Genomic DNA, 23,411 nt, shown 5'->3' on the forward strand with positions numbered 1-23,411 from the left:
CCGCGTGTTGTCCATCGCCGCCCGCTCCACACATACTCGAGGGATATAAGAATAAACATCCCACTCAATGTCAGGTGCGATCATACCAGCACTAATGCACCGGATCCCATCAGAACTCCGAATTTAAGCGTGCTTGGCCGAGAGCAGTACTAGGATGGGTGACCCTCTGAGAAGTCCTCCTATTGCACCCCTTTTCGTGTTTTTCTATTTTTGATTACTTGTTGACACACGATTTTCGGCTCAAATCATCTGAATCTCGATCGAGACCAGATAAGACATGTGAAATCAACTTAGCTCGGGCACTGCAGGATTTGGACAAAATTGTAGGCTAATTTGATTGTAAACGGGCAAACGAACGAGACTCATTACTCCGCAATGAGCTGGCGAGATTTTAGCCGAAATCCTTCTCTAAGACCCTCTAATTTGCGATTTTCCGCTTCTGTTAAGCTTCCGTTTCCTCAATAAATCCGCTTAGGAAGTTCGAAATTCGATTCTGGTTCCATTTTATCATATCCCATGCATAATAATAGCTTTACATTCGCTATTTTCTTCTTCTTATTTTTTTTCTATTTTCTGGGAACATTTAGCGATTTTTGTTGTTTGAATCGGTCCTGTGCGGAAGGGTATAACGCAGATTACTCCGGAGTCGGTTAACTCATTAAAAACAATTATTTCGACTGTTTTAGCCATAATTTACGTAAACTGTCGCGACACATGGACTTTTCAGGGAGGTCACCTATCCTAGCTCTGCCATCGCGCTAGAATGCTTAACTTCATGATTTTGATTGGGCGAGAGCAGTGCCGCGTGTTGTCCATCGCCGCCCGCTCCACACGTAATCGAGGGATATAAGAATAAACATCCCACTCAATGTCGGGTGCGATCATACCAGCACTAATGCACCGGATCCCATCAGAACTCCGAAGTTAAGCTTGCTTGGGCGAGAGTAGTACTACGTTGGGTGACCCCCTGGGAAGTCCTCGTGTTGCACCTCTTTTCGTGTTTTTCTATTTTTGATTACTTGTTGACGGACGATTTTTGGCTAAAATCATCTAAATCTCGATCGGGACCAGATAAGAAATGTGAAATCAATGTAGCTCGGGCACTGCAGGATTTGGACAAAATTGTAGGCTAATTTGATTGTAAACGGGCAAACGAACAAGACGTATTACTCCGCAATGAGGTGGCGAGATATTTGCCGAATTCCTTCTCTAAGACCCTCTAATTTTCGATTTTCCGCTTCTTTAAGCTTCTGTTTCCTCGAGAAATCCTCTTAGGAAGTTCAAAATTCGATTCCAGTTCTATTTTATCGTATCCCAAGCATAATATTAGCTTTACATTCGCTATTTTCTTCATCTTATTTTTTTTTATATTTTCTGGGAACATTTAGCGATTTTTGTTATCGTGAGCCGGTTCTGTGCGGAAGGGTATGACGCAGATTACTTCGGAGACGGTTAACTCATTAAAAACAATTATTTCGACTGTTTTAGCCATAATTTACGTAAACGATCGCGACACGAGGACTTCTTAGGGAGGTCACCCATCCTAGCTCCGCCATCGCGCAAGAACGTTTAACTTCATGGTTCTGATTTGGCGGGAGCAGTGCCGCGTGTCGTCCTTCGCCGCCCGCTCAACACGTACTCGAGGGATATAAGAATAAACATCTCACCCAATGTCAGGTGCGATCATACCAGCACTAATGCACCGGATCCTACAGATCTCCGAAGTTAAGCGTTCTTGGCCGAGAGCAGTACTAGGATGGGTAACCCCCTGGGAAGTCCTCGTGTTGCACCCCATTTCGTGTTTTTATATTTTTTATTATTTTATGACAGACGATTTTCGGCTCAAATAATCTGAATCTCGATCGAGACCAGATAAGACATGTGAAATCAACGTAGCTCGGGCACTGCCGGATTTGGACAAAATTGTAGGCTAATTTGATTGTAAACGGGCAAACGAACGAGACTCATTACTCTTCAATGAGCTGGCGTGGATTTTAGCCGAATTTCTTCTCTAAGATCCTCTAATTTGCGATTTTTTGATTCTGGTTCCATTTTATCGTATCCTAGGCATAATATTAGCTTTACATTCGCTATTTTCTTCATCTTATTTTTTTTTTCTATTTTTTGGGAACATTTAGCAATTTTTGTTATCGTGAGCCAGTTCTTTTTTAGCCATAATTTACGTAAACGATCGCGACACGAGGACTTCTCAGGGAGGTCACCCATCCTAGCTCTGCCATCGCACCAGAACGCATAACTTCATGGTTCTGATTGGGTGAGAGCAGTGCCGCGTGTTGTCCATCGCCGCCCGCTCCACACATACTCGAGGGATATAAGAATAAACATCCCACTCAATGTCTGGTGCGATCATACCAGCACTAATGCACCGGATCCCATCAGAACTCCGAATTTAAGCGTGCTTGGCCGAGAGCAGTACTAGGATGGGTGACCCCCTGAGAAGTCCTCCTATTGCACTCCTTTTCGTGTTTTTCTATTTTTGATTACTTGTTGACACACTATTTTCGGCTGAAATCATCTGAATCTCGATCGAGACCAGATAAGACATGTGAAATCAACTTAGCTCGGGCACTGCAGGATTTGGACAAAATTGTAGGCTAATTTGATTGTAAACGGGCAAACGAACGAGACTAATTACTCCGCAATGAGCTGGCGAGATTTTAGCCGAAATCCTTCTCTAAGACCCTCTAATTTGCGATTTTCCGCTTCTGTTAAGCTTCCGTTTCCTCAATAAATCCGCTTAGGAAGTTCGAAATTCGATTCTGGTTCCATTTTATCATATCCCATGCATAATAATAGCTTTACATTCGCTATTTTCTTCTTCTTATTTTTTTTCTATTTTCTGGGAACATTTAGCGATTTTTGTTGTCGTGAATCGGTCCTGTGCGGAAGGGTATAACGCAGATTACTCCGGAGTCGGTTAACTCATTAAAAACAATTATTTCGACTGTTTTAGCCATAATTTACGTAAACTGTCGCGACACATGGACTTTTCAGGGAGGTCACCTATCCTAGCTCTGCCATCGCGCTAGAATGCTTAACTTCATGATTTTGATTGGGCGAGAGAAGTGCCGCGTGTTGTCCATCGCCGCCCGCTCCACACGTACTCGAGGGATATAAGAATAAACATCCCACTCAATGTCGGGTGCGATCATGCCAGCAGTAATGCACCGGATCCCATCAGAACTCCGAAGTTATGCTTGCTTGGGCGAGAGTAGTACTACGTTGGGTGACCCCCTGGGAAGTCCTCGTGTTGCACCTCTTTTCGTGTTTTTCTATTTTTGATTACTTGTTGACGGACGATTTTTGGCTAAAATCATCTAAATCTCGATCGGGACCAGATAAGAAATGTGAAATCAATGTAGCTCGGGCACTGCAGGATTTGGACAAAATTGTAGGCTAATTTGATTGTAAACGGGCAAACGAACAAGACGTATTACTCCGCAATGAGGTGGCGAGATATTTGCCGAATTCCTTCTCTAAGACCCTCTAATTTGCGATTTTCCGCTTCTTTAAGCTTCTGTTTCCTCGAGAAATCCTCTTAGGAAGTTCAAAATTCGATTCCAGTTCTATTTTATCGTATCCCAAGCATAATATTAGCTTTACATTCGCTATTTTCTTCATCTTATTTTTTTTATATTTTCTGGGAACATTTAGCGATTTTTGTTATCGTGAGCCGGTTCTGTGCGGAAGGGTATGACGCAGATTACTTCGGAGACGGTTAACTCATTAAAAACAATTATTTCGACTGTTTTAGCCATAATTTACGTAAACGATCGCGACACGAGGACTTCTTAGGGAGGTCACCCATCCTAGCTCTGCCATCGCGCAAGAACGTTTAACTTCATGGTTCTGATTGGGTGGGAGCAGTGCCGCGTGTTGTCCTTCGCCGCCCGCTCAACACGTACTCGAGGGATATAAGAATAAACATCTCACCCAATGTCAGGTGCGATCATACCAGCACTAATGCACCGGATCCCATCAGAACTCCAAAGTTAAGAGTGTTTGGGCGAGAGTGGTACTAGGATAGGTGACCCTCTGGGAAGTCCTCGTGTTGCACCCTTTTTCGTGTTTTTTTATTTTTTAAACTTGTTGACAGATGATTTTCGGCTCAAATAATCTGAATCTCGATCGGGACCAGATAAGACACGTGAAATCAACGTGGCTCGGGCACTGCCGGATTTGAACAAAATTGTAGGCTAATTAGATTGTAAACGGGCAAACGAACGAGACTCATTACTCTGCAATAAGGTGACGAGATTTTAGCCGAATTCCTTTTCCAAGACCCTCTAATTTGCGATTTTTCGCTTCTGTTAAGCTTCCGTTTCCTCGAGAAATCCGCTTAGGAAGTTCAAAATTCGATTCCAGTTCCATTTTATCGTATCCCAGGCATAATAATAGCTTTACATTTGCTATTTTCTTCTTCTTATTTTTTTCTATTTTCTGGGAACATTTAGCGATTTTTGTTATCGTGAGCCGGTTCTGTGCGGAAGGTTATGATGCAGATTACTTCGGAGACGGTTAACTCATTAAAAACAATTATTTCGACTATTTTATCCATAATTTACGTCAACGATCGCGACACGAGGACTTCCCAGGGAGGTCACTCATCCTAGCTCTGCCATTTTGCCAGAACGCTTAACTTCATGATTCTGATTGGGCGAGAGCAGTGCCGCGTGTTGTCCATTGCCGCCCGCGCCACACGTACTCGAGGGATATAATAATAAACATCCCACTCAATGTCGGGTGCGATCATACCTAGGGGTGTCAAAATGCGACACGACCCGTCAACCCGACACGACCCAACACGAAAAAAATCAGGTTGGGGTTGAGGTTTTTCGAGTTAGGGTTGGGTTCGGGTTGGGTTTGGGTTGGTGCCATGTTAGGCGGGTTTCGGGTTGGGTTGGGTTGGGTCGCAAGTTGACCCGCGAACTTTTTTTGTGAAAATATTACATATATTTTTATATATTGTATGTTTGAACAAAATTTATTGTATATTTATATGATAAATTTTCATCATCTAATATTTATTTTGCATATTTTTATTTTTTTAACAATTTTTTATTTGATTAAGTAAATATACTTTTAATTTTCTACGATTAAACATTTTAAAATTTAAATCGAAAATTTTGTTATTATGTGTTTAAATTAAAATATTATTATTATTTTTTATTTTTTTTATATTTTTCATTAATTTTTTTAAAAAATTTAAAAAAAATAAATAAAATTCGGGTTAGGCGGGTTATACGGGTTTGTGTTCGGGTTGGGGTTTTCGGGTTTCTTCGGGTTCCGGTTGGGTTTGGGTTGAAAAAAAAAAAAAAAAAAATTTCGCGGGTTGATCCGAAACCCGACCCAACCCACCCATTTGACACCCCTAATCATACCAGCACTAATGCACCAGATCCCATCAGAACTCTGAAGTTAAGCGTGCTTGAGCGAGCAGTACTAGGATGGGTGACCCCCTGGGAAGTCCTCTTGTTGCACCCTTTTTCGTGTTTTTCTATTTTTGATTACTTGTTGACAGACGATTTTCAGCTCAAATCATCTGAATCTCGATCGCGACCAGATAAGACATGTGAAATCAACGTAGCTCGGGCACTGCCGGATTTGGACAAAATTGTAGGCTAATTTGATTGTAAACGGGCAAACCAACGAGACTCATTACTCCGCAATGAGCTGACGAGTGTTTAGCCGAATTCCTTCTCTAAAACCCTCTAATTTGCGATTTTCCGCTTATGTTAAGCTTCCGTTTCTTCGAGAAATCTGCTTAGGAAGTTAGAAATTCTATTCCAGTTCCATTTTATCGTATCTCAGGCATAATAATAGCTTTACCTTCGCTATTTTCTTCTTCTTATTTTTTTCTCTATTTTCTAGCAACATTTAGCGATTTTTGTTGTCGTGAGCCGGTTCTGTGCGGAAGGGTATTACGCAGATTACTCCGGAGATGGTTAACTTATTAAAAACATTTATTTCGACTGTTTATCCATAATTTACGTAAACGGTCCCGACACGAGGACTGCCCAGGGAGGTCACACATCCTAGATCTGCCATCGCGCCAGAACAATTAACTTCATGGTTCTAATTGGACGAGAGCAGTGCCGCGTGTTGACCATCGCCGCCCGCTTCACACGTACTCGAGGGATATAAGAATAAGCATCCAACTCAATGTCGGGGGTGATCATACAAGCACTAATGCACCGGATCCTATCAAAACTCCGTAGTTAAGCGTGCTTGGGCGAGAGCAGTACTAGGATGGGTGAGGGAAGTCCTCATGTTGCACCCCTTTTCGTGTTTTCTATTTTTTATTACTTGTTGACAGACGATTTTCGGCTCAAATCATCTGAATCTCGATTGTGATCAGATAAGACACGTGAAATCAACGTAGCTCGGGCACTGCCGGATTTGGACAAAATTTGATTGCAAACAGGCAGACGAACGAGGCTCATTACTGCGCAATGAGGTGGAGAGATTTTAACTGAATTCCTTCTCTGAGACACTCTAATTTGCGATTTTCCGCTTCTGTTTCCTTGAGAAATCCGCTTAGGAAGTTCGAAATTCGATTCTGGTTCAATTTTATCGTATTCCAGGCATAATAGTAACTTTCCATTCTCTATTTTCTTCTTTTTATTTTTTTCTATTTTCTGTGAACATTTAGCGATTTTTCTTGTAGTGAGCCGGTTCTGTGAAGGGTATGACGCAGATTACTCCGGAGACGGTTAACTCATTAAAAACAATTATTTTGACTGTTTTAGCCATAATTTACGTAAACGGTCGCGACACGAGGACTGCCCAGGGAGCTCACCCATCCTAGCTCTGCCATCGCGCCAGAACGCGTAACTTCATGGTTCTGATTGGGCGGGAGCAGTGCCGCGTGTTGTCCAAAGCCGCCCGCTCAACACGCACTCGAGGGATATAAGAATAAACATCCCACTCAATGTCGGATGCGATCATACGAGCACTATTGCACCGGATCCCATCAGAACTCCGAAGTTAAGCGTGCTTGGGCGAAAGCAGTACTAGGATGGGTGACCCCTAGGGAAGTCCTCGTGTTGCATCTCTTTTCGTGTTTTTCTATTTTTGATTACTTGCTGAGAGACGATTTTCAGCTCAAATCATCTGAATCTTGATCGAGACCAGATAAGACATGTGAAATCAACGTATCTCAGGTACTGCCGGATTTGGACAAAATTGTAGCCTAATTTGATTGTAAACGGGCAAACGAATGAGACTCATTACTCTGCAATGAGCTGGCGAGATTTTAACCAAATTCCTTTTCTTAGACCCTCTAACTTGCGATTTTCCGCTTCTGTTAAGCTTCTGTTTCCTCGAGAAATCCGCTTAGAAAGTTCGAAATTTGATTCCGGTTCCATTTTATCGTATCCCATTCATAATAATAGCTTTACATTCGCTATTTTCTTCTTCTTATCTTTTTTCCTATTTTCAGGGAACATTTAGAGATTTTTGTTGTCGTGAGCCGGTTCTGTGCGGAAGGGTATGACATAGATTACTCCGGACACGGTTAACTCATTAAAAACAATTATTTCAAATGTTTATCCATAATTTACGTAAACGGTTGCGAAACGAGGACTTCCCAGGGAGGTCACCCATCCAAGCTCTGCCATCGCACCAAAACGCTTAACTTCATGGTTCTGATTGGGCGAGAGCAGGGCCGCGTGTTGTCCATCACCGCCCGTTCCACACGTACTCGAGGAATATAAGAATAAACATCCCACTCAATGTCGGGTGCGATCATACCAGCACTAATGCACCGGATCCCATCAGAACTCCAAAGTTAAGCGTGCTTGGGCGAGAGCAGTACTAGGATGCATGGGTGACCCCATGGGAAGTCCTCGTGTTGCAACCCTTTTTGTGTTTTTCTATTTTCGATTACTTGTTGACAGACGATTTTCGGCTCAAATCATCTGAATCTCGATCGGACCAGATAAGCCAAGTGAAATCAACGTAGCTCGGGCACTGCCGAATTTGGACAAAATTGTAGGCTAATTTGATTGTAAATGGGCAAACAAACGAGACTCATTACTCCGCAATGAGCTGGCGAGATTATAGCCGAATTCCTTCTCTAAGAACCTATAATTTGCGATTTTCCGCTTCTCTTAAGCTTCCATTTCCTCGAGAAATCCGCTTAGAAAAATCGAAATTCGATTCCGGTTCCATTTTATGGTATCCTAGGCATAATAATAGCATTAAATTCGCTATTTTCTTCTTCTTATTTTTTTCTATTTTCTGGAAAAATTTAACGATTTTTGTTGTCGTAAGCCGATTCTGTGCGGAAAAATTTGACACAGATTACTCCGGAGACGGTTAACTCATTAAAAACAATTATTTCGACCGTTTTATCCATAATTTACGTAAACGTTCGCGACACGAGGACTTCCCAGGGAGGTCACCCATCCTAACTCTGCCATCGCGCCAAAACGCTTAACTTAATGGTTCTGATTGGGCGGGAGCAGTGCCGCGTGTTGTCCATCACCGCCCGTTCCACACGTACTCGAGGAATATAAGAATAAACATCCCACTCAATGTCGGGTGTGATCATACCAGCACTAATGCACTGGATCCCATCAGAACTCTGATGTTAAGCGTGCTTGGGCGAGAGCAGTACTAGGATGGGTGACCCCTAGGGAATTCCTCGTGTTGCACCCCATTTCGTGTTTTTATATTTTTTATTACTTGTTGACAGACGATTTTTGACACAAATCATCTGAATCTCGATCGGGCCAGATAAGACATGTGAAATCAACGTAGCTCAGGCACTGCCGGATCTGGAGAAAATTGTAGGCTAATTTGATGGTAAACGGGGAAACGAACGAGACTCGTTACTCCGCAATGAGCTGGCATGATTTTAGCCAAATTCCTTCTCTAAGACCCTCTAATTTGTGATTTTCCGTTTCTGTTAAGATTCCGTTTCCACGAGAAATCCGCTTAGGAAGTTTGAAATTCGATTCCGGTTCCATTTTATCGTATCCCAGGCACAATAATAGCTTTACATTCGCTTTTTTCTTCTTCTTATTTTTTTTTCTATTTTCTAGGAACATTTTTAGCGATTTTTTATGTCGTGAGCCGGTTCTGTGCGGAAGGGTATGACGCAGATTACTCCGGAGACGGTTAACTCATTAAAAATAATTATTTCGACTGTTTTATCCATAATTTACGTAAACGGTCGCGACACGAGGACTTCCAAGGGAGGTCACCCATCCTAGCTCTGCCATCGCGCCGGAACGCTTAATTTCATGGTTCTGATTGGGCGAGAACAGTGCCGCGTATTATCCATCGCCGCCCGCTCCACACGTACTCGAGGAATATAAGAATAAACATCCCACTCAATGTCGGGTGCGATCATACCAGCACCAATGCACCGGATCCCATCAAAACTCCGAAGTTAAACATGCTTGGGCGAGGGCAGTACTAGGATGGGTGACCCCCTAAGAAGTCCTTGTGTTGCATCCCATTTCGTGTTTTTCTATTTTTGATTACTTGTTGACAGACGATTTTCGGCTCAAATCATCTGAATCTCGATCGGGACCAGATAAGACATGTGAAATCAACGTAGCTCGGGCACTGCCGGATTTGGACAAAATTGTAGCCTAATTTGATTGTAAACGGGCAACGAACGAGACTCGTTACTCCGCAATGAGCTAGCGAGATTTTAGCCAAATTCCTTCTCTAAGACCCTCTAATTTGCAATTTTTCGCTTCTGTTAAGCTTTCGTTTCCTCGAAAGATCAGCTTCGGAAGTCCGAAATTCGATTCCGGTTCCATTTTTTCGTATTCCAGGCATAATAATAGCTTTACATTCGCTATTTTTTTATTCTTATTTTTTTTTCTATTTTCCGGAAACATTTAGCCATTTTTGTTGTCGTGAGCCGGTTCTGTGCGGAAAGATATGACGCAAATTACTCCGGAGACGGTTAACTCATTAAAAACAATTATTTCGACTGTTTTATCCATAATTTACGTAAACTATCGCGACACGAGGAAGTCCCAGGGAGGTCCCCCATCCTAGCTCCGCCATCGCGCCAGAACGCTTAACTTCATGGTTCTGATTGGCTGAGAGCAGTGCCGCGTCTTGTCCGTCGCCGCCCACTCCACATGTACTCGAGGGGTATAAGAATAAACATCCCACTCAATGTCGGGTGCGATCATACCAGCACTAATACACCTGATCCCATCAGAACTCCGAAGTTAAGCGTGCTTGGGCGAGAGCAGTTGTAGAGGCAAGAAATTCGTACTTGAAAATTTGCGGAAAAATTTGAAATTTTCTTTTCAAATAAATAAAATGCCTCATTCATAAAATAAACTGAATAAAAGTTTTAATGCTTAATGCAACAGCGGAATAAAAGTTTTAAATATCGAAATAGCAGCGGAAGTAAATATCTGTTTCAAAACAACAACTTAAAATAATTCATCGCGATAAAAATGAGTTTGCGTAAAAATGATAAATAAACTGATAAATGAGGTCCTCGGGTTCCTACTACTGCCGACCCAAGCTAGCTCACTGGTCCTCGCCCTCGGTCCTGACCTCATCAGTACCTACAACAATCAAGTCTAGTGAGTCTAAAGACTCAGCATGCATACATCGTGAATAACGAGTAAAATATATCATAAAGTTTCATGACGTGTAAAGATATCATGTCGTAAAGCGTAACGTGAAAATATCTTGTCATGAGTAATTATAAATACTTGCATAACTGAACTGAAAATCTGGCGTAACGTACAAACATCATATCATGAGGCGTAGCGTGAAAATATCGTGTCATGAATAATTATATTTACGTGCATAACTGAACTGAAAATCGTAAGTGAAATGTTTGCTCGATGGAGCCCTGTCATGAAATAGTATATAATAATTTTCTGTTGAAAATATGTTCTACGCAAGTGGCCCATAACGTGAAATGAATCGTCTGAATAGACTAAACCACAATATACTGGGCGGTATAGATCATCACAGACCTTGGATTGGATATCTGTACCCATACATGAACATGAACTGAACCGGTCAGTGACCACCGGATGAAGTAATAATCCCATGATAAGCTGCAATCCCATGAACGTGAGGTGGCCACAAGCAATATCGCATATATCTCAAAAATGAACATTTTATATTTTTATGCACGTAATATAATTATTATCCTGTCTTATTTTACCAAATGGGTTGGATCGTTTCCCAGGCTCGCTGAGACCTAAATCTAACATGAGAACATACAAATAAACTTATCTTGACTGACACTTCAAAATCGAACTAAAAACGAGACTATTACGCCCAACAAACTTAGTATTCAACCATGGCTTCGTACCAACCCAAACCAACATCAAACCATCATCTAGCCATGATTAAAATACTCTTAAAATACTGGAAAACATGACCATAGGGCTGTAATACACGAAAATTGTGCATGGAGGCCAAAATCGTGCAACGCTCTTTCGAGTGTCATTTTGGCACATTACACCGTAAATCCTCGTACGGCCTCTAAACTTAACCAAATCACAAACCACCAAAAACATGACCTTCCTAACTTAATGAGGTACTGTCCAGTCCAAGGCCATAGGCTAAAAGCCAACCAAGAACTCAAAACACACCTCTGAACCGAAGACAATGTTGCTGTCCAGAAAATTACAGCAGCAGCTGTTGCGCTTCCTTGCTTCGTTTTCGAGACTATTGGCCATTGGGGCTTGAACCACCAACCAGAGCCTCTTACCAACATCCTAAGGTATGGTTTGAACCATGGCTAAGGGCCCTAGACCAACCACAATCCAACCCAACACCTACGACAAATCTGAAGTTCCACCTGAGACCCCATTGAGCACGCGTGGGGGTGTTGTTTGTTTTGCTGTCAAATGAAGGATCCAATGGCTATGAGGTTAACCATGGTCCATGCTAGACATGCTAAGGTGTTACATGAGTCATGGCTAAGGGCTAGAAGCCAACCACAACCCCCTTGACACCATAAATTCGAAACTCCACACACACAACCAAAACAAGAATTTTAAAACCGAAGGGGTGCTGTTCTTGTTTGTTTTAAAAATCGAGGGGGACATGAACCAAGCCATGAAAGGCCAACTTGGTCATGTCCTAAACATGTCAAGGAGGGATTCTAACCAAGGTTTCAGGCCCAAAAGCCAACCAAGATTCGAACCTTACCTTAGACAATCCAAACAAGAAAATCGAGACTCAAAATGGCAGAAATGACAAGTTGCTGTCAAATGCGTTGCTGGGGGAAAAAGGGGCTGACACCAATGGGCTACCACTTTCCTAACACACCCTATAACAATCCTAGATGCAGCCTTGAGCCCATGGAAATCGAGCCGAACCCTGAAACCACAACACAACCAAAAACGTGAGGTGCACAAGTGAAGGCCGAAATCTGTGCAGAATTTTCTTGTGTAGTTGCTGTAATATTTCGGTTTTCTCATGAAAATCATGGACATGTGATGTTTAAAAATCATATTATGACTTGATTGAAGAGAAAAGAAATAACATATACATGCCTTGGATTTGTTTGAAACGAAAACAAATCAACACGACGACGCGGCGCGGAGGAGACGGAGTGCTCTTCTTTTGTTTCTACTTTTCTCTCTTGTTTTCTTCCTTGGAGACTCACGATTTTCTCTAGTATTTCTTCTGAATTTTTGAGAATAATGGGGAGGGAAATGGCTAGGAGATGAAGGGAAGTCTACAAGATAAATGGAAATTTGAATGGTAAAATGAATCTTGCTATCCTAGTTGTTTGTTAGATAGGAAATGATATAATATATTATGGGATTTGAGGGATATATTGGAGGTGAGATGGCCGAAAATCTCATTCAAAATAAGGTAGGAAGATTGTTTAATTATTAATTATTGAAGATTAAATGTGATGGAATTATCTCCCAAGGAAAGATAAGGAAATGAATTAAAGATGGAGAGTTGACAAATCTTTTTAAATTAATCATAGGAGTGGCCGAAATCTACAAATAAAATGAAGGGAGATATTGCTTAATTCATTAATTATTGGTGATTAAAATGAAGGGATTATCTACAAAGAATGGATATGGAAGGGATTCAAAAATGGTGAGTTGCCAACACAAAATAAATCCTACAATGGGGTGGCCGAAAATTGCTTGATAAATATGGTAGGAATATTGCTAAATTATTGAATTTTATCTCCTTAAAGTTTTAAACATTAATTATGTATTTTAGTGAATTAATAAATTAGTTTAGGATAGGCATTATCTTGCATGCATGGCTAAATCTTTAAAATAAATTACTAACATGTTAAGTTACATTTTCTTAAATAAAATAAGCCTAGATTAACTTATCTCAATTGGTCACATATTTTATTTTAGGCTTTTAATTAAATTATTGGACATAAAGAATTTATTTACTACTTATCTCAAGTTAATTAAATAAATCCTTAAACATTCTTTTATTTTAAAATGACTTATTATTTATCTTAAATAAATTCTAGGAATGTTTTCTTAATATTAAATTTTATCTCAATACTCCAATTCCAGTCCGGCCTCGCTTATTTAACGGAAAAGATAAAACTAAAGTTATGCGATTTAAAATAAATAATCATGACTAACAACTTTAAAAATGCTTTAAAAAATAAAAAAATCATTTTTAATTTAAATATTAGAAATTATGCATGGCTTATACGTAGTCTGATTTACGTGTTCTACAGCAGTACTAGGATGGGTGACCCCCTGGGAAGTCCTCATGTTGCACCACTTTTCGTGTTTTTCTATTTTTGATTACTTGTTGACATACGATTTTAGGCTCAAATCATCTCAATCTCGATCGGGACCAGATAAGATATGTGAAATCAACGTAGCTCGGGCACTGCCGGATTCGGACAAAATTGTAGGCTAAATTGATTGTAAACGAGCAAACGAACGAGACTCATTACTCCGCAATGAGCTGGCGAGATTTTAGCCGAATTTCTTCTCTAAGACCCTCTAATTTGCGACTTTCCGCCTTTGTTAAGCTTCCGTTTCCTCGATAAATCCGCTTGGGAAGTCCGAAATTCGATTCCGGTTCCATTTTATCGTATCCCAGGCATAATAATAGCTTTACGTTCGCTATTTTCTTCTTCTTATTTTTTTTCTATTTTCTGGTAATATTTAGCGATTTTTGTTGTCGTGAGTCGGTTCTGTGCGGAAGGGTACGACACAGATTACTCCGGAGACGGTTAACTCATTAAAAACAATTATTTCGACTGTTTTAGCCATAATTTACGTAAACTTTCGCGACATGAGGACTTCCCAGGGAGGTCACCCATCCTAGCTCTGCCATCGCGCCAGAACACTTAACTTCATGGTTCTGATTGGGCGAGAGGAATGTCGCGTGTTGTCAATCGCCGCCCGCTCCGCACGTACTCGAGGGATATAAGAATAAACAACCCACTCAATGTCAGGTGCGATCATACTAGCACTAAGGCACCGGATCCCATCAGAACTCCGAAGTTAAGCGTGCTTGTACGAGAGCAGTACTAGGATTGGTGACCCCTAGGAAGTCCCCGTGTTGAACCCCTTTTCGTGTTTTTCTATTTTTGATTACTTGTTGTCAGACGATTTTCGGCTGAAATCATCTGAATCTCGAACGGGACCAGATAAGACATGTGAATCGGGCACTGCTGGATTTGGACAAAATTGTAGGCTAATTTGATTGTTAACGGGCAAAATGAACGAGACTCGTTACTTCGCAATGAGCTGGCGAGATTTTAGACGAATTCCTTCTCTAAGACGCTCTAATTTGCGATTTTTCGTTTTTGTTAAGCTTACGTTTCCTCGAGAAATCCGCTTAGGAAGTTCGAAATTCGATTCCGGTTCCATTTTATCATATCCCAGGCATAATAATAGCTTTACATTCGTTATTTTCTTCTTCTTATTTTTTCTATTATCTAGGAACATTTAGCGATTTTTGTTTTCGTGAGTCGGTTCTGTACGGCAAGGTATGACGTATATTACTCCGGATTCGGTTAACTCATTAAAAAAAATTTCAACTGTTTTATCCATAATTTACGTAATCGGCCGCGACACGAGGACTTCCCAGGGAGGTCACCCATCCTAGCTCTGCCATCGCGCCAGAACGCTTTACTTCATAGTTCTGATTGGTCGAGAGCAGTGCCGCGTGTTGTCCATCGCCGCCCACTCCACACGTACTCGAGGGATATAAGAATATACATCCCACTCAATGTCGGGTGCGATAATACCTGCACTAATGCACCGGATCCAATCAGAACTCCGAAGTTAAGCGTGCTTGGGCGAGAGCAGTACTAGGATGGGTGACCCCTTGGAAGTCCTCGTGTTGCATCCCTTTTCGTGTTTTTCTATTTTTGATTATTTGTTGACAGACGATTTTCGGCTCAAATCATATGAATCTCGATCGTGACTAGATAAGACATGTGAAACCAACGTAGCTCGGGAAATGCCGGATTTGGACAAAATTGTAGGCTAATTTGATTGTAAACGGGCAAACGAACGAGACTAATTACTCCGCAATAAGCTGGCGAGATTTTAGCGGAATTCCTTCTCTAAGACCCTCTAATTTGCGATTTTCCGCTTCTGTTAAACTTCTGTTTCCTCGAGAAATCCGCTTAGGAAGTTCGAAATTCAATTCCGGTTCCATTTTATCGTATCCCAGGCATAATAATAGCTTTACATTTGATATTTTCTTCTTCTTATTTTTTTCTATTTTCTGAGAACATTTAGCGATTTTTGTTGTCGTGAGCCGGTTCTGTGCGAAAGAGTATAACGCAGATACTCCGGAGACGGTTAACTCATTAAAAACAATTATTTCGACTGTTTTATCCATAATTTACGTAAACGATCGCGACACGAGGACTTCCCAGGGAGGTCATCCATCTTAGCTCTGCCATCGCGCCAGAACGCTTAACTTCATGGTTCTGATTGGGCGAGAGCAATGCCGCGTGTTGTCCATCGCCGCCCGCTCCACACGTACTCGAGGGATATAAGAATAAACATCCCAGTCAATGTCGGGTGCGATCATACCAGCACTAATGCATCGGATCCCATCAGAACTCCGAAGTTAAGCGTGGTTGGGCGAGAGTAGTACTAGGATGGGTGACCCCCTTGGAAGTCCAAGTGTTGCACCCCTTTTCGTGTTTTTCTATTTTTGATTACTTGTTGACAGACGATTTTCGGCTCAAATCATCTGAATCTCGATCGGGACCAGATAAGACATGTGAAATCAACGTAGCTCGGGCACGGCCGGATTTGGACAAAATTGTAGCCTAATTTGATTTTGAACGGACAAACGAATGAGACTCATTGCTTCGCAATGAGCTGGCGAGATTTTAGCCGAATTTCTTCTCAAAGACGCTCTAATTTGCGATTTTCCGCTTCTGTTAAGCTTCCCTTTCCTCGAGAAATCCGCTTAGGAAGTTCAAAATTCGATTCCGGTTCCTTTTTATCGTATCCTAGGCATAATAATAGCTTTACATTCGCAATTTTCTTCTTCTTATTTTTTTTTCTATTTTCTGGAAACATTTAGCGATTTCTGTTGTCGTGAGCCGGTTCTGTGCGGAAGCGTATAACGCAGATACTCCGGAATCGGTTAACTCATTAAAAACAATTATTTCGACTGTTTTATCCATAATTTACTTAAACGGCCGCGACACGAGGACTTCCCATGGAGGTCACCCATCCTAACTCTGCCATCGCACCAGAACGCTTAACTTCTTGGTTCTGATTGGGCGAGAGCAGTGCCGCGTTTTGTCCATCGCCGCCCGCTCCACACGTACTCGAGGGATATAAGAATAAACATCCCACTCAATGTCGGGCGCGATCTTACCGGCACTAATGCACCGGATCCCATCAGAAATCCGAAGTTAAGCGTGCTTGGGAGAGAGCAGTACTAGGATGGGTGACCCCCTGGTAAGTCCTTGTGTTGCACCACTTTTCGTGTTTTTCTATTTTTGATTACTTGTTGACAGACGATTTTCGGCTCAAATCATCTGAATCTCGATCGGGACCAGATAAGACATGTGAAATCAACGTAGCTCGGGCACTGCCTGATTTAGACAAAATTGTAGCCTAATTTGATTGTAAACGGACGAGACTTATTACTCTGCAATGAGCTGGCGAGATTTTAGCCGAATTCCTTCTCTAAGACCCTCTAATTTGCGATTTTCCGCTTCTGTTAAGCTTCCACTTCCTCGAGAAATCCGCTTCTGAAGTTTGAAATTCGATTCCGGTTCCATTTTATCGTATCTCAGGCATAATAATAGCTTTACATAAGCTATTTTCTTCTTCTTATTTTTTTTCTATTTTCTGGGAACATTTAGCGATTTTTGTTGTCGTGAGCCGGTTCTGTGCGGAAGGGTATGACGTAGATTACAACAGAGACTGTTAACTCAATAAATTATTTCGACTGTTTTATCCATAATTTACGTAAACGGTTGCTACACGAGGACTTCCCAGAGAGGTCACCCATCCTAGCTCTTCCATCACGCTAGAACGCTTAACTTCATGGTTCTGATTGGGCGAGAGCAGTGCTGCGTGTTGTCCATCGTCGCCCGCTCCACACGTACTCGAGGGATATAAGAATAAATATCCCACTCAATGTCGGGTGCGATCATTCCAGCACTAATGCACCGGATCCCATAAGAACTCCGAAGTTAAGCGTGCTTGGGCTAGAGCAGTACTAGGATGGGTGACCCCTTGGGAAGTCCTCGTGTTGCACCCCTTTTCTTGTTTTTCTATTTTTGATTACTTGTTGACAGACGATTTTCGGCTCAAATCATCTGAATTTTGATCGGGACCAGATAAGACATGTGAAATCAACGTAGCTCGGGCACTGCCGGATTTGGACAAAATTGTAGCCTAATTTGATTGTAAACGGGCAAACGAATGAGACTCGTTACTCTGCAATGAGCTGGCAATATTTTAGCCGAATTCCGTCACTCAGATTCTCTAATTTTCGATTTTCCGCTTCTTTTAAGCTTCTGTTTCCTCGAGAAATCCGCTTAAAAAGTTCGAAATTTGATTCCGGTTCCATTTTATCGTATCCTATGCATAATAATAGCTTTACATTCGCTATTTTCTTCTTTTTATTTTTTTTTTCTATTTTTTGGGAACATTTAGAGATTTTTGTTGTCGTGAATCGGTTCGGTGCGGAAGGGTATGACATAGATTACTACGGAGATGGTTAACTCATTAAAAACAATTATTTCGACTGTTTTATCCATAATTTATGTAAACGGTCGCGACACGAGGACTTCCCAGGGAGGTCACCCATCCTAGCTCTGCCATCGCGCCAGAACGCTTAACTTCATGATTTTGATTGGGCGAAAGCAGTGCCTCGTGTTTTCAATCGCCGCCCGCTCCACACGTACTCGAGGGATATAAGAATAAACATCCCACTCAATGTCGGGTGCGATCATACCAGCACTAATGCTTCGTAAGCGCGGACGCTGCTCACGTGGTGCCACATCCGCGCGACGGAATAATTAGCGACGGAATATATATTAAACCGTCGCTAAAATTGAATCAGCGACGGTTTATAAACTGTCGCTAAAATGGAATCAGCGACGGTTTAATATCTGTCGCTAAAATAGAATCAGCGACGGTTTCAAAACCGACGCTAGTTTGAGCAACGGTTTAAAAACCGTCGCTATTCCTAAATTTTGCTTATTTTATTAAGGATGAGGACATGATAATAACCACCTATGGGACACCAACTTTTTCTTCCAATTTTACCTTATATGATACTAATATTGCAATTTAGTTTTTTTTTTTTAATTTCAACATACACTTTTATTAAGTTTTTTTTCAACAATTCAAATATCAATTTAGTCTCTCCATAATTTATTAACGGCCGCAGATAATAGTATTAACAGCGTGCACATGTACGCAGCGGATAATCTTGAACTTTCAACGGTTTGCATCTTTGCAGCATGCAATGTTCGCTGCGGAAAAAGAATTTGCGCGCTGCGAAAAACCATTTTTGTTGTAGTTAACACAGAGAAAAAACAGACAAAAATTGATCACGAAATAAGTTTTTTCAGGAATCTCTACTATTCAAAAAAGATTCGTGAGATAAAGATTCGTGAGACCGTCTCACAAGAGACCTACTCAAAAATTTTTGTTTAAATCTTAAATTTAACAAGAATTATTATTTGTTTAATAAATTTAATTCACGATCTTCCAGTCAAAATAGTAATGAAATTTTATCAAGAAAATATTTTTTAAATAATCATTTAATTTTATATATATTGGACAAGAGTAAATATTCCCGAAAAAACTTATTTCGTGATGAATTTTTGTCTGTCTTTTTCTCTGTCTTCACTACAACAAAAATGGTTTTTCGCAGCTCGCAAATTCTTTTTCCGTAGCGAACATTGCATGCTGCAAAGATGCAAACCGTTGAAAGTTTAAGATTATCCGTAGCGTACATGTGCACGCTGTTTATACTATTATCTGCGGCTGTTAATGAATACTAATTTCTCTGCACACGCTATGCGTGTGTGTAAAGTCTTTTTTATCATTATCGATGGAATAAAGTGAAATTTGATAAATTATGGAGAGACTAAATTGATATTTGAATTGTTAAAAAAATAATAAAAAATAAAAGTGTGTGTTGAAATTAAAAAAAAAAAAAACTAAAGTGCAATATTAGTGTCATATAGGTGGTTATTATCATGTCCTCACCCTTAATAAAATAACCAAAATTTAGGAATAGCGAAGGTTTATAAACCGTCGCTAAAATTAGCGACGGTTTATAAATCGTCGCGGAATTCAATTTTAGCGATGGTTTGTTATATATTCCGTCGCTAAATATTCCGTCGCGCGGACGTGGCACCACGTGAGCAAGGTCCGTGCTTACGAAGCACGGACGCTGCTCCACGTGGGCAGCATCAGCGCTTCATAAGCGCGAATTGAGGTATTTTTGCATACTTTTTTTTTTACATTATAATTGAAGTTAATTTTAAAATTTAAATTATTTTTAAAAAAAACCCCAGTACTAGGATGGGTGAGCGAGCCCCTTGGAAGTGCTCGTGTTGCACCCCTTTTCGTGTTTTTCTATCTTTGATTACTTGTTGACAGACGATTTTCGGCTCAAATCATCTGAATCTCAATAAGGACCAGATAAGACATGTGAAATCAACGTAGCTCGGGCACTGCCGGATTTTGATAAAATTTTAGGCTAATTTTATTGTAAACGGGAAAACGAACGAGACTCTTTACTCCGCAATGAGCTGGCGAGATTTTAGCCGAATTTCTTCTCTAAGACCCTCTAATTTTCGATTTTCCGCTTCTATCAAGCTTCCGTTTCCTCGAGAAATCCGTTTAGGAAGCCTGAAATTCGATTCCGGTTCTATTTTATCGTATCGCAGGCATAATAATAGCTTTACATTCGCCATTTTCTTCTTCTTATTTTTTTCAATATTCTGGGAACATTTAGCGATTTTTGTTGTCGTGAGCCGGTTCTGTGCGGAAGGGTATGACGCAGATTACTCCGGAGATGGTTAACTCATTAAAAACAATTATTTTGAATGTTTTAGCTATAATTTACGTAAACGATCGCGACACGAGGACATCCCAGGGAGGTCACCCATCCTAGCTCTGCCATCACGCCAGAACGCTTACCTTCATGGTTCTAATTGGGCGAGAGAGTTCCGCGTGTTGTCCATCGCCGCTCGCGCCACACGTTCTCGAGGGATTTAAGAATAAATATCCCACTCAATGTCGGGTGCGATCATACCAGCACTAATGCACCGGATCCCATCAGAACTCCGAAGTTAAGCGTGCTTGGGCGAGAGCCGTATTAGGACGTGTGACCTCCTGGTAAGTCCTCGTGTTGCACCCCATTTCGTGTTTTTTTTTTTGATTACTTGTTTATAGACGATTTTCGGCTCAAATCATCCGAATCTCGATCGGGACCAGATAAGTCATGTGAAATCAACGTAGCTCGGGCACTGCCGGATTTGGACAAAATTGTAGGCTAATTTGATTGTAAACGGACAAACGAACGAGACTCATTACTCCGCAATGAGGTGGCGAGATTTTAGCCGAATTCCTTCTCTAAGACCCTCTAATTTGCGATTTTTCGATTATGTTAAGCTTCTGTTTTCTCGAGAAATCCGCTAAGGAAGTTTGAAATTCGATTCCGGTTCCATTTTATCGTATTCCAGGCATAATAATAGCTTTACTTTCGCTATTTTCTTCTTCATATTTTTTTTCCAATTTTCTGGGAACATTTAGCGATTTTTGTTGTCGTAAGCCGGTTCTGTGCGGAAGGGTATGACGCAGATTACTCTAGAGACGGTTAACTCATTAAAAACAATTATTTCGATTGTTTTATCCATAATTTATGTAAACGGTCGCACACGAGGACTTCCATGGGAGGTCACCCATCCTAGCTCTGCCATCGCGCCAGAACGCTTAACTTCATGGTTCTAATTGGGCGAGAGCAGTGCCGCGTGTTGTCCATCGCCGCCCGCGCCACACGTACTCGAGGGATTTAAGAATAAACATCCCACTCAATGTTGGGTGCGATCATACCAGCACTAATGCACCGGATCCCATCAGAACTTCGAAGTTAAGCGTGCTTGGGCGAGAGCCGTACTAGGACGGGTGACCTCCTGGTAAGTCCTCGTGTTGCACCCCATTTCGTTTTTTCTATTTTTGATTACTTGTTGACAGACGATTTTCGGCTCAAATCATCTGAATTTCGATCGGGACCAGATAAGTCATATGAAATTAACGTAACTCGAGCACTGCCGGATTTGGACAAAATTGTAGGCTAATTTGATGGTAAACGGGAAAACGAACGAGACTCATTACTCCGCAATGAGGTGGCGAGATTTTAGCCGAATTCCTTCTCTAAGACCCTCTAATTTGCGATTTTTCGATTATGTTAAGCTTCTGTTTTCTCGAGAAATCCGCTAAGGAAGTTTGAAATTCGATTCCGGTTCCATTTTATCGTATTCCAGGCATAATAATAGCTTTACTTTCGCTATTTTCTTCTTCATATTTTTTTTCCAATTTTTTGGGAACATTTAGCGATTTTTGTTGTCGTAAGCCGGTTCTGTGCGGAAGGGTATGACGCAGATTACTCTAGAGACGGTTAACTCATTAAAAACAATTATTTCGATTGTTTTATCCATAATTTATGTAAACGGTCGCACACGAGGACTTCCATGGGAGGTCACCCATCCTAGCTCTGCCATCGCGCCAGAACGCTTAACTTCATGGTTCTAATTGGGCGAGAGCAGTGCCGCGTGTTGTCCATCGCCGCCCGCGCCACACGTACTCGAGGGATTTAAGAGTAAACATCCCACTCAATGTTGGGTGCGATCATACCAGCACTAATGCACCGGATCCCATCAGAACTTCGAAGTTAAGCGTGCTTGGGCGAGAGCCGTACTAGGACGGGTGACCTCCTGGTAAGTCCTCGTGTTGCACCCCATTTCGTTTTTTCTATTTTTGATTACTTGTTGACAGACGATTTTCGGCTCAAATCATCTGAATTTCGATCGGGACCAGATAAGTCATATGAAATTAACGTAACTCGAGCACTGCCGGATTTGGACAAAATTGTAGGCTAATTTGATGGTAAACGGGAAAACGAACGAGACTCATTACTCCGCAATGAGCTGACGAGATTTTAGCCGAATTCCTTCTCTAAGACCCTCTAATTTGCGATTTTCCACTTCTGTTAAGCTTCCGTTTCCTCGAGAAATCCGTTTAGGAAGTCCGAAATTCGATTCTGGTTCCATTATATCGTATCTCAGGCATAATAATAGCTTTGGGTTGCTTGCAAGGCTTAAGGTCTCGGTCCAGGGCTCAGGGTCTGGGTTAGGACGAGGCTTTGGAGTCTTAGGAAGATGCGAGGGCAAGTAGTTCGGGGCCTGGGCTCAACGGCGAGGCCCTGGAAGCAAAAAAAAAAGAGTCCTACCACCTTTAGAATTCTCGGCCAACATAGGGTCATTTAGGAGGTTCTCGTTTTTATGGTTTGGGTCAGTGTCTTGGTGAACTTAGGGTCCAGGAGGTTAATTTAGGATGTTGGGCAAGTTTTGGGCCAACATGGTTCGGGGGTAACTCTTGAAAATCGAAAGTTGGCTCGGGGTCGAAGTTTAGGTGTCAAATAGGGTTTTAAAAAGAAGAAAATTTGAAAACGGCTTACGGGGGGGTCGAGTCGTGATCCATAAGGGCTAAAATAATATAAAAAGACTAAATTTAGAATTTAGGAATTTTATATTAAAGTTTGGTATTTTTCGAGATTAAAACACTGTTAAAACGATTAAGAAAAGATAATTGAAAAAGTCTAAGTTTTAAGCAAAATAAAATTACGAAAAAATTCATGTAGGCGTAAATAATTATTTGGGACATGTTAGAGTCATGAAATCAAGAAAAAAGTAGAAAACGAAA

General features: G+C 41.2%; 16 non-coding genes and 4 pseudogenes across 16 annotated transcripts; all 20 read left to right on the top strand.

Moving 5' to 3' along the window:
* Positions 1 to 72: 72 nt before the first annotated feature.
* LOC142508020 (5S ribosomal RNA) lies at positions 73 to 191 on the top strand. Its single transcript, XR_012806254.1, has one exon. It is a non-coding gene; the product is annotated as a 5S ribosomal RNA (ribosomal RNA).
* A 682-nt stretch (positions 192 to 873) lies between these two features.
* On the top strand, positions 874 to 992 carry LOC142513354 (5S ribosomal RNA). Its single transcript, XR_012809305.1, has one exon. It is a non-coding gene; the product is annotated as a 5S ribosomal RNA (ribosomal RNA).
* Positions 993 to 1,675: 683 nt separating this feature from the next.
* Positions 1,676 to 1,793, top strand: LOC142510547 (5S ribosomal RNA). Its single transcript, XR_012808654.1, has one exon. It is a non-coding gene; the product is annotated as a 5S ribosomal RNA (ribosomal RNA).
* A 566-nt stretch (positions 1,794 to 2,359) lies between these two features.
* Positions 2,360 to 2,478, top strand: LOC142507672 (5S ribosomal RNA). Its single transcript, XR_012805923.1, has one exon. It is a non-coding gene; the product is annotated as a 5S ribosomal RNA (ribosomal RNA).
* Positions 2,479 to 3,161: 683 nt separating this feature from the next.
* LOC142515513 (5S ribosomal RNA) lies at positions 3,162 to 3,280 on the top strand. Its single transcript, XR_012811356.1, has one exon. It is a non-coding gene; the product is annotated as a 5S ribosomal RNA (ribosomal RNA).
* Positions 3,281 to 3,962: 682 nt separating this feature from the next.
* On the top strand, positions 3,963 to 4,081 carry LOC142516190 (5S ribosomal RNA). Its single transcript, XR_012811998.1, has one exon. It is a non-coding gene; the product is annotated as a 5S ribosomal RNA (ribosomal RNA).
* Positions 4,082 to 5,393: 1,312 nt separating this feature from the next.
* LOC142512402 (5S ribosomal RNA) lies at positions 5,394 to 5,499 on the top strand (annotated as a pseudogene).
* A 689-nt stretch (positions 5,500 to 6,188) lies between these two features.
* Positions 6,189 to 6,301, top strand: LOC142512820 (5S ribosomal RNA; annotated as a pseudogene).
* Positions 6,302 to 6,957: 656 nt separating this feature from the next.
* Positions 6,958 to 7,076, top strand: LOC142516307 (5S ribosomal RNA). The gene has a single exon (XR_012812109.1). It is a non-coding gene; the product is annotated as a 5S ribosomal RNA (ribosomal RNA).
* A 683-nt stretch (positions 7,077 to 7,759) lies between these two features.
* LOC142517464 (5S ribosomal RNA) lies at positions 7,760 to 7,882 on the top strand. The gene has a single exon (XR_012813210.1). It is a non-coding gene; the product is annotated as a 5S ribosomal RNA (ribosomal RNA).
* Positions 7,883 to 8,563: 681 nt separating this feature from the next.
* Positions 8,564 to 8,682, top strand: LOC142515566 (5S ribosomal RNA). The gene has a single exon (XR_012811404.1). It is a non-coding gene; the product is annotated as a 5S ribosomal RNA (ribosomal RNA).
* A 685-nt stretch (positions 8,683 to 9,367) lies between these two features.
* Positions 9,368 to 9,486, top strand: LOC142506549 (5S ribosomal RNA). The gene has a single exon (XR_012804838.1). It is a non-coding gene; the product is annotated as a 5S ribosomal RNA (ribosomal RNA).
* A 4,943-nt stretch (positions 9,487 to 14,429) lies between these two features.
* Positions 14,430 to 14,547, top strand: LOC142511955 (5S ribosomal RNA; annotated as a pseudogene).
* Positions 14,548 to 15,215: 668 nt separating this feature from the next.
* On the top strand, positions 15,216 to 15,333 carry LOC142516897 (5S ribosomal RNA). Its single transcript, XR_012812668.1, has one exon. It is a non-coding gene; the product is annotated as a 5S ribosomal RNA (ribosomal RNA).
* Positions 15,334 to 16,014: 681 nt separating this feature from the next.
* Positions 16,015 to 16,133, top strand: LOC142516007 (5S ribosomal RNA). The gene has a single exon (XR_012811825.1). It is a non-coding gene; the product is annotated as a 5S ribosomal RNA (ribosomal RNA).
* Positions 16,134 to 16,816: 683 nt separating this feature from the next.
* Positions 16,817 to 16,935, top strand: LOC142510710 (5S ribosomal RNA; annotated as a pseudogene).
* A 670-nt stretch (positions 16,936 to 17,605) lies between these two features.
* On the top strand, positions 17,606 to 17,724 carry LOC142514069 (5S ribosomal RNA). Its single transcript, XR_012809981.1, has one exon. It is a non-coding gene; the product is annotated as a 5S ribosomal RNA (ribosomal RNA).
* Positions 17,725 to 20,728: 3,004 nt separating this feature from the next.
* Positions 20,729 to 20,847, top strand: LOC142516986 (5S ribosomal RNA). Its single transcript, XR_012812751.1, has one exon. It is a non-coding gene; the product is annotated as a 5S ribosomal RNA (ribosomal RNA).
* Positions 20,848 to 21,528: 681 nt separating this feature from the next.
* LOC142516181 (5S ribosomal RNA) lies at positions 21,529 to 21,647 on the top strand. The gene has a single exon (XR_012811989.1). It is a non-coding gene; the product is annotated as a 5S ribosomal RNA (ribosomal RNA).
* Positions 21,648 to 22,329: 682 nt separating this feature from the next.
* LOC142516182 (5S ribosomal RNA) lies at positions 22,330 to 22,448 on the top strand. The gene has a single exon (XR_012811990.1). It is a non-coding gene; the product is annotated as a 5S ribosomal RNA (ribosomal RNA).
* The last annotated feature ends 963 nt before the right edge of the window (positions 22,449 to 23,411 follow it).

This window comes from Primulina tabacum, chromosome 10, assembly GCF_025594145.1.
Source record: "Primulina tabacum isolate GXHZ01 chromosome 10, ASM2559414v2, whole genome shotgun sequence".
NCBI classification, from domain to species: domain Eukaryota; kingdom Viridiplantae; phylum Streptophyta; class Magnoliopsida; order Lamiales; family Gesneriaceae; genus Primulina; species Primulina tabacum.